This window comes from Podarcis muralis, chromosome 2 (assembly GCF_964188315.1).
Source record: "Podarcis muralis chromosome 2, rPodMur119.hap1.1, whole genome shotgun sequence".
NCBI classification, from domain to species: domain Eukaryota; kingdom Metazoa; phylum Chordata; class Lepidosauria; order Squamata; family Lacertidae; genus Podarcis; species Podarcis muralis.
The window spans coordinates 108887326-108897349 of NC_135656.1; the positions used below are offsets into that span (position 1 = coordinate 108887326).

General features: G+C 48.0%; 1 long non-coding RNA gene across 1 annotated transcript; it reads right to left on the reverse strand.

Annotated features, from left to right (window-relative positions):
• Positions 1 to 4736: 4736 nt before the first annotated feature.
• On the reverse strand, positions 4737 to 7776 carry LOC144326729 (uncharacterized). The gene is made up of 3 exons (XR_013391704.1): positions 7449 to 7776; positions 6717 to 6817; positions 4737 to 6068 (listed from the first exon to the last, which is right to left on the reverse strand). It is a non-coding gene; the product is annotated as an uncharacterized LOC144326729 (long non-coding RNA).
• Between the last annotated feature and the right edge of the window lie 2248 nt (positions 7777 to 10024).

The following is a 10024-nucleotide window of genomic DNA, read 5'->3' on the forward strand; positions in this document are numbered from 1 at the left end:
ACCGGGTGTTATCTTTAGGGATAGGGACGTGGGTGGCGCTGTGGGTTAAACCACTGAGCCTAGGGCTTGCCGATCAGAAGGTCAGCGGTTTGAATCACCGCGACGGGGTGAGCTCCCATTGTTTGGTCTCAGCTCCTGCCCACCTAGCAGTTCGAAAGCACGTCAAGTGCAAGAACAGTGGTACCTCGCAAGACGAATGCCTCTCAAGACAAAAAACTCGCTAGACAAAAGGGTTTTTTGTTTTTTGAGCTGCTTCGCAAGACGATTTTCCCTATGGGCTTGCTTCGCAAGATGGAAAGGTCTTGCAAGTTTGTTTCCTTTTTCTTAACACCGTTAATACAGTTGCGACTTGACTTCGAGGAGCAACTCATAGCACGCAGTGTGGTAGCCTTTTTTGAGGTTTTTAAAGACTTTGGTGATTTTTGAAGCTTTTCCAAAACTTTCCCGACACCGTGCTTCGCAAGACGAAAAAAATCGCAAGACGACAAAACTCGCGGAACGAATTTATTTCATCTTGCGAGGCACCACTGTAGATAAATAGGTACCACTCCGGTGGGAAGGTAAACGGCGTTTCCGTGTGCTGCTTTGGTTCCCCAGAAGCGGCTTAGTCATGCCGGCCACATGACCTGGAAGCTGTATGCCGGCTCCCTCGGCCAATAAAACGAGATGAGCGCCGCAACACCAGAGTCGGTCACAACTGGACCTAATGGTCAAGGGTCCCTTTACCTTTACTATCTTTAGGGATAAATCCATTTTAAATGGGTTTATATACATGGAATTTGGCAGTTGATTGAGCTTTGCCTACATCCGATCATCTCTTGCATTCAGCACTTGCTCATTTTCAGCCAACTGTTCATTGCTGGGATTGTTTTATTATTAAAAAGAAGCCTGGCTAATTGCATGCAAAATTATACACAGAACTGTAATTAAAAAGACATACTTTATATGCATAATATGCATTAAAGGTCAAACTCTGTGCAGTACTCCATTTCTGCGGCATAATTTTATAAGTATATTAATACATCTACATTTTTATACTGTTATATGGATTTTGTATGAATCTGTTCACATACTCTTCACTTTAGGAAACCTGGGATGTAAATGCATATACATTGGTTTCTTAACAGCTTATTTCTCGAACATTTGGGCTCCTGAGCGCCACAAACCTGGAAGTGAGTGTTCCGGTTTGTGAACTATTTTTGGAAGCTTTTGGGTCTTCCATGGCTTCCGACTAGCTCCAGGAAGCTCCTAAAGCAAATCTGAAGCCACACTTTGGTTTTCGAACATTTTGGAAGTTGAACAGACTTCCGGAACAGATTCTGTTCAACTTCCAAGGTATGACTGTATGTGTAGTGTAGTGGTTGAGAGTGGTGGACTCGTAATCTGGTGAGCCAGGTTCGCGTCCCCGCTCCTCCACCTTTGGAGGAGTCACACTTCTTTGAAGTCTCTCAGCCTCACTCACTTCACAGAGTGTTTGTTGTGGGGGAAGAAGGGAAAGGAGAATGTTAGCCGCTTTGAGACTCTCTAGGGTAGTGATAAAGCAGGATATCAAATCCAAATTCTTCTTCTTCTTCTTCTTCTTCTTCTTCTTCTTCTTCTTCTTCTTCTTCTTCTTCTTTATATTAGTATTATTAAACTGCGATTCACCCTGAGGTCACATGGCAGGTCACAGCAATTTAAAACACCATGTTCAAACCCCTTTAAAATGAATTAAAAGAACAAGAGTAGTCTGGGTCCTAATACAACTGTAGATTCCTTCCTTGCAGGAGATTGGACTAAATGTTCCTCAGGCTCCCTTCCAACTCTCTGATTTATGATTCTATAATATATATGCTGAAAGGAAGAATGGGTTGAATTTGGCAAGAGAGAACAGTTTGGGTTTTGTATGCAGCTGAGGAAAAAGGTTGCTAGCAGTTGCAAGTGGTTTGCACTCAGACACTTGGAGAGTTTCTTTAAGCCTGCTTCCTACCTACTCAGCCTGTATATTTGTGCAACAACATTTTCTTTGGTATATTTGTACAACAACATGTGCTACAAACGCACTGCAAATATTCACTATCCTCCCTCCTCTCACATACCCCTACCTCTCTCTCCCAAACTCCCTCTCTCCCCCGATCTGTCCCTCTCTCTCACACACATGGGTGCCTGCAGAAATTTTGGGGTGGGATGCTATGGGGGGGGGGAGAGATAGAAAAGGTGGAGCAGCCTAACTTCCACCAAAAAGAATGTTGTCCGTACATTTTGCGTCATATCTCAGGTTCCAAAAACGCTAAAAATTTGCTCTCTCTTTTTAAAGCGAAAGATAGGAATTTGGGGGCTATGGTTCACTCTGGGGCCATCAGAGAAGGAGCTGGGTTGGGAGTTCCTGAGCTATCCTTCCTAATCCTATTCCTCATAGTGAAGCAGATTCACCATATAGGAATTCAGTGAGTGTGAGAGATTCTTTCCCAGTGATAAGGCTGCTTCCCCTCAATTTACCCATGAGAGATCAGTGACTTGTACCTACTAACTGATTTAGGCTTGTCCCATGTCGAGAAAGGTCTGAGCAGTCTTTAGTGTGCCCCACTGCTTCCCCCAGGTGTCACCGGGAAATTGGAAGGGGGCGGGTGAGAGACACACCCCCCCCACGAGCCTTTCCTTTCCACACTACGAGGCAAAGACAAAGAGAATCTGCTGCACATTACCAAATCTAGCAATACACTGATAAATGCATCTATGTACTGGCTCAATAGGAAAACTTTAGAAATTCTTAAGAAATCACTTGTCGTATCAATCTTCTCAGTTCCAGTAGCAAGTAGGACCCAGGGAAGTGAGGTACAAGAGGAGAGGTTAGTGAGCCCACCATAATCCCTGAGATCAGGACGATATCCTGCCCAAGAGTATCAGACTTGACTCAGGGACCAGGGAACTGTAAATGCTTTCCTTTGTACTGTGGTGGAGTAAGTGTGAAAGACTATATTTGAGTGACGGGGCATGTCTGGTGTTAGAATTCCTGCTCCATGATTGCAGTCATGGGATTTTTGTCTATCACATGACGGTGTATGTTTTGACTCCACAGAGTGGGAAGTGATGGAGACAGGATGTTTGTGTTACTGTGTTCCGTGAAGTAGAACTATTGTCCTTTGTCCCCCCCCCCTTTGCTGTCTGATGCTAGAGAGAGAAGGAGCCATGTTGCAGTGCTCTGTGTGTGTTTATATGTAAATAAAGTAGATTAGCCAAAATGCTGAGTTGTGGTCTGTTACGCAAGCTGTGACGACTCTGCGGATCCCTAAGTGTGCCAGTGTCTGTTGGCATTGGTCGCTGTGATGTGTGGGCTGAAGAAAGCTTTTGAAGCTCCCGAACGAATGACCAGAAGGGAGGGAACATGCCAGTCAGGCATGTGACTCTACCGGGGTCCTACTCGAGTGTAGGACGAGCTCCTGACATCTGGATCTCAGGTTCTACCTGAGACCACACATTTTCCTGTGACATATCTATGCTGTCTTGATGATGCATCCTGAGATGTATTATGGGAAACTTTGAAATTCGGATGTAAACATTGTTTGGGGCTCCTGGCTGCTTCATCTTTGTACTAGTGGGGAGCCTTGTGGTAACAATAAAGATCAGGCCTACAGGCTACTGTTTTGCTTCTGTCTCCTGGGTGAAGTCTCTTGCTTGTGACCCCCAACCTGAACCTATGGGAGCCAAGGTTAGGCGATTGTGGGGTGCTCCAAGTAGTCCCTTATACACAGGAAACCTGCTCTTTACCTCTGAATTGGAGCAAACGTTGATCTGCAGAAAACCCGATGGACATTTGCTCCAATTCAGCAGTAAAGAGCGGGTTTTCCCTGGGAGGGAAATGTGGACAAGCCCAAGGCTGTTAATCTATAATATAGATTATTGTATTAAATATTGGATTATTGTATTTTAATATTTCTTGGAAGCCACCCAGAGTGGCTGGGGAAGCCCAGCCAGATGGGTGGGGTATAAATATATTATTATTATTATTATTATTATTATTATTATTATTATTATTATTATTAAGAGTTGTGTGCAGGCGATATACTCAAGGCTATATACAACCCTGTGCTAGCCATAAAAGCATTGCTGCAAGTTAAATGAAGGGTTTCAGCCAAGGAGGTTATGAACTCAGGACTTTGCACTGAGATTGTTTTAAAGTGCTCCTCACATCCCCTCTGAGTTTGCTCGAACGTGACCTGTATAGCTCTTTCCTCCTCTCGTCTTTGAGTAGCTTTGGCCAAACCTCCCTCGATGCATTGTGCTTCTAGACTGGGAACACTTTACAGAGAGGTGCTTGCGGAGAGCAAGGGCACAACATGATGTGCAAGACCAGACATTCCTGCTTCACCTCTCCTCTATGATCTAGGAAGACTAGGACTGGGGGACATGTGGCTGGGTGACTAGGACAGCAAAGGTAAATATCAACCTCCTTCTCCCATGATGACTAGCAAGCCGCTGCCAGCTCTGCAGAGAGTGGCTACTGCACACAAGTCAGATAGTTGTTCATTTCCTTGACTTCTGGAGTTCCACAGGGCGGGTGCCACTACCGAGAAGGCCCTCTGCCTGGTTCCCTGTAGCTTCACTTCTTGCAATGAGGGAATCGCCAGAAGACCCTCGGAGCTGGACCTCAGTGTCTGGGCAGAACGATGGGGGTGGAGACGCTCCTTCAGGTAGAATAATTACCAGGACATGCCAATAATTAGACAGCGCAGTATTGTTGCATTTATTTATTAAAATCTTCCACAGACAAATATATATATATATTTGAATAAATACATCCTGGCTAGATTGTACATTCCAGAACACCTCCATTTGGGATTCGTAGCCGGTGGTGTTGTTAAGATGTGAGGCAGGTGTTTAACAGAACAGAGCCCAAATTTGTCACACACAAAAAAAAATAAAATATAGAGAGGTAGCTAGGTTGGCCCATTAGAAACTTTCAAAAATTCATCTTGGGGCAATACTTTTTTATTAGAACAATAACAATACCACAAAATAGTATGAAGTATGCAAGCTTTCAAGTGCTCCATCACTCTTCACCAGATGGTTAAAAAAAGAATGCAAAGGAACTTGGAGGGGGGGGGATTATATTATATAGATATATGTTTGGCTGGTGGTATTCCAGGTATCCAGGTCTGCATCTTCTAGAAAATAAGTGCCACATTTTTAACCAGTGCTTTTCTGGCCAGGATTAGCCAGTATACTTCCTGTGCCCGAGCAAGGATTTTAAACCAGGTTTCCCAAGTTCTCCATTTAAGCTCTGCTAATTCTCAGGTCAAGGGACGCGGGTGGCGCTGTGGGTAAAAGCCTCAGCGCCTAGGGCTTGCCGATCGAAAGGTTGGAGGTTCGAATCCCCGCGGCGGGGTGCGCTCCTGTCGCTCGGTCCCAGCGCCTGCCAACCTAGCAGTTCGAAAGCACCTCCGGGTGCAAGTAGATAAATAGGGACCGCTTACTAGCGGGAAGGTAAACGGCGTTTCCGTGTGCGGCTCTGGCTCGCCGGAGCAGCGATGTCACGCTGGCCACGTGACCCGGAAGTGTCTCCGGACAGCGCTGGCCCCCGGCCTCTTGAGTGAGATGGGCGCACAACCCTAGAGTCTGTCAAGACTGGCCCGTACGGGCAGGGGTACCTTTACCTTTTTTAATTCTCAGGTCATCAGCTTTGTGCTTCCACATTCCTGTCCATATTCTTTATATCTGCTGAACAACATGCTCGGCTCTGAGATCAAGTGGGCTCAGTTGGCTGCGCAAGGTAGAAACAAAACAGGCAAATAATCCCTATAGATTTCACTGGGTTCCTTTCTAGAGTCATTTTGCGACTACATGTTTGGGGGATTCCACTTCTGCCCCCTGGAGGAGTCTTTAGATGCTTGGGAAGAAAGCTTCGGGAGCGGACCGAATTCTGCAAAGCTGCTCCGAAGAAGCTTATCGCTGTAAGAGGCTGTGGGTGAATCTCCTTTCCTTCACCACTGACTGCAATTCCGAAAACTCTGGAGGAAACTGTGGGTTCGGTAAACTGGGAGGGTTTGGTTTTGAGTGTTGTAGCTCTCTGCCCTTAGGGAGTAGCAAATCTACAGAGCAGAAACATCAAGAAAGAAAGATACATCAGATGAGTAAGAGGTAGAGCAGAAATAATAATAATAATAATAATAATAATAATAATAATAATAATAATAATAATATATTTATACCATGCACATTTGGCAGGGCTTCCCCAACCACTTCCAACAAAATATTAAAATACAGTAATGCATCAAACATTAAAAGCTTCCCTAAACAGGGAAGAAACAGCATCCGTAGCTATTAAAACGATGACTTCTATCATTGGGACAGAAGAAGATTCCTGCTGAATTAGGTCAATGGCCCATTGTGGTCCAGCACCCTGTTGTCTGCTCTCAACCAATCACACACAACTTCTAAAAACACATTTCTGCTCTCCATTCCTGTGTTTGTTGTTGCTGGGTGACTTTCTCAAACCCTCCAGCATTTCTCCGATGGAAATAGAGCCGTCCTATTCCGTACCCTCCAACATTTCTCCCATGAAGACAGGGATGCCCTGCCACAACCTCCAACATTTCCCCTGTGAAAATAGGGATGTCCTAAGGAAAAGCGGGACATTCCAGGGTCAAATCAGAAATGGCTTCTGCACACCCGGCACTGTCCCTGGGAAAGAGGGGTACTTGGAGGGTCTGCTTTCTTGCGCCACCCATGTTCCTTACCAAGAAGCCGAGGAAAACCACGAGAACAGTTCCCAACACAGCGGATACACTGATCAGAATGATGGCCCAAGCAGGAAGGCCTTCGTCCCGTTTGGGGTTTTCTGCAGAGAAAAGATAAGGGTTATGAGTCAGGCATTAACAGAACTATGCACATACACGCTCCTTTTGTGGGTTACTATAACGAGGAGGGAAGGCCAATGGCCAGGGGTGGCCAACAATTTATTGGAAAGCCACAGGTTCCCATCCCTGGTGTTGACTGCACCGTGCATGCATTTAAAGCGCATTCGATGCACAGTGAAAGCAGATGGCTTTCGGTTCATACCCTTAGGGTGTTTCTCCTCATGCCCATCCAAAATCTGGGTTGCTGCAATTGCCACCCGTCAGATTCTACTAGTAGTGCCTTCTGGAGCAACCGAGAACAAGTCTTTCAAATATTTGAAGACCGCTATCATGCTCCTCTCCCATTTTCTCACAACCAAGCTACACAAACCCGGTTCTTCCAGCTGTGAAGAGGTAATGCCTTTCACAGCCTGTGCCATTTCAGGCTGCCAGTGAGGGCTTCTATATCAGGACCTCCAGTGGAAAAAGCATATCCCTGCATGTAGGAAAACAATACGCCAGGGAAACACCCAGGTCAAAGCCTTCTTCACATAATGTCTTTGTCTGCACAGATATTTATGTCTAATATGGGGACCTTAAGTGCTGTGTTGTAATACCAATAAATAATCCTACCTGTGGTAGCATTTGATGCCGAAGTTAAATCTGTGGTTCCAGAACTCATTGTAACATTGGCACCAGGGGTGGGGACTGTTGTGCCTGTATCAGAGCTTTCAGTGCCCCCTGAAGCTGAGGTGCCCGTTCCAGTGGCTGCTGAGTCCGGTGTGGCAGTGCCAGAGGTTGCTGAAGAGGAGGTGCCTGTGCCAGAGGTTTCTGGGGGTGATGTGGGTGCACCAGAGGTTTCTGGGGGTGATGTGGGTGCACCAGAGGTTTCTGGCGGTGATGTGGGCGCACCAGAGGTTTCTGGAGGTGATGTGGGCGCGCCAGAGGTTTCTGGGGGTGATGTGGGTGCGCCAGAGGTTGCAGGAGCTGGAGTGGTTGCGCCAGAGGCTGCTGGAACTAGAGTGGTTGCGCCAGAGGCTGCAGAAGCTGGAGTGGTTGCGCCAGAGGCTGCAGGAGCTGGAGTGGTTGCGCCAGAGGCTGCAGAAGCTGGAGTGGTTGCGCCAGAGGCTGCAGGAGCTGGAGTGGTTGCGCCAGAGGCTGCAGAAGCTGGAGTGGTTGCGCCAGAGGCTGCAGGAGCTGGAGTGGTTGCGCCAGAGGCTGCTGGAACTGGAGTGGTTGCGCCAGAGGCTGCTGGAACTAGAGTGGTTGCGCCAGAGGCTGCAGAAGCTGGAGTGGTTGCGCCAGAGGCTGCAGAAGCTGGAGTGGTTGCGCCAGAGGCTGCAGGAGCTGGAGTGGTTGCGCCAGAGGCTGCTGGAACTGGAGTGGTTGCGCCAGAGGCTGCAGGAGCTGGAGTGGTTGCGCCAGAGGCTGCAGAAGCTGGAGTGGTTGCGCCAGAGGCTGCTGGAACTGGAGTGGTTGCGCCAGAGGCTGCAGGAGCTGGAGTTGTTGCGCCAGAGGCTGCAGGAGCTGGAGTGGTTGCGCCAGAGGCTGCAGGAGGTGGAGTGGTTGCGCCAGAGGTTGCAGGAGCTGGAGTGGTTGCGCCAGAGGCTGCAGGAGCTGGAGTGGTTGCGCCAGAGGCTGCAGGAGCTGGAGTGGTTGCGCCAGAGGCTGCTGGAACTGGAGTGGTTGCGCCAGAGGCTGCAGGAGCTGGAGTGGTTGCGCCAGAGGCTGCAGAAGCTGGAGTGGTTGCGCCAGAGGCTGCAGGAGCTGGAGTGGTTGCGCCAGAGGCTGCAGGAGCTGGAGTGGTTGCGCCAGAGGCTGCAGGAGCTGGAGTGGTTGCGCCAGAGGCTGCAGGAGCTGGAGTGGTTGCGCCAGAGGCTGCAGGAGCTGGAGTGGTTGCGCCAGAGGCTGCAGGAGCTGGAGTGGTTGCGCCAGAGGCTGCTGGAACTGGAGTGGTTGCGCCAGAGGCTGCAGGAGCTGGAGTGGTTGTGCCAGAGGCTGCAGGAGCTGGAGTGGTTGCGCCAGAGGCTGCAGGAGCTGGAGTGGTTGCGCCAGAGGCTGCAGGAGCTGGAGTGGTTGCGCCAGAGGCTGCAGGAGCTGGAGTGGTTGCGCCAGAGGCTGCAGGAGCTAAAGTGCTTGCTCCAGAGGCGGCATCTATAAAATACGATTAAACTTTATTAAAACGTTTTAGAGGCATAATTCTAGTCCTGTTGAGAAGTTTGGCTATGCGAGTGCCTTTACATCTCCCTTTACATGACACCTCTGCATTGCAGGAATTTTAGGCTTTCCATATGTCAGGAAAATTCCTGGCATGTCCTGGTTTTCAGGTGTAAAAGTGGTGTCAGGAGCTGCTGAATTCCGAAACCCGACTGTCGTGCAAATAATACAAAATGTAGCGGATTTAGCTGCTAGTCAACAGCCGAAAAGTGACACTAGAGTAGAACACGGATGAAGATCCTGCTCGCCTTCCTTAATGGCTTTAAAGTCCTTCCGACAAAAGTGGCCACTCTGTCTTCATCGCATGTCAACATGCCAGACATTGGCCTGATCCTAGCAAGGCATTCCTGGCATGGAAGTAAACCAGACAGGGCAGATACCGTATTTTTCCGTGTATAAGACTATACCCCCCCGTATTTTTTCAAGTTTAAAATTGGGGGTCATCTTATACATAGATAGTGCATATGGGGGATTTCTTTATTTGGAGTCCCAAAAAATAGGGGTCGTGTTACACAGTGTGTGTGTGAGAGAGAGGGGGGGGGGAGTGTTATACATGGAAAAATATGGTAATTTCCAGGCTGAAATTGAGGGAGTTTATCAAGACAAGGCAAGATTGCTGCCATTGTGGGCTGAGCGAGATGAGGATTGCTTTTGGAGAGCAACTTAATTCTCCAAATGGATCACTGAGATATGATTACAGTGGCGCCTCGGGTTACATACGCTTCAGGTTACATACGCTTCAGGTTACAGACTCCGCTAACCCAGAAATAGTACCTCAGGTTAAGAACTTCCGGCGGCGCGGCAACAGCAGGAGGCCCCATTAGCTAAAGTGGTGCTTCAGGTTAAGAACAGTTTCAGGTTAAGAACGGAGCTCCGGAACGAATTAAGAACTTAACCTGAGGTACCACTGTACTGCCAGAAAGGTTGAATAGGCATTAAATTGGATGGGGGAAATAAAGGCTGACATTTTTATGTCAACAAAATGCTGGCAA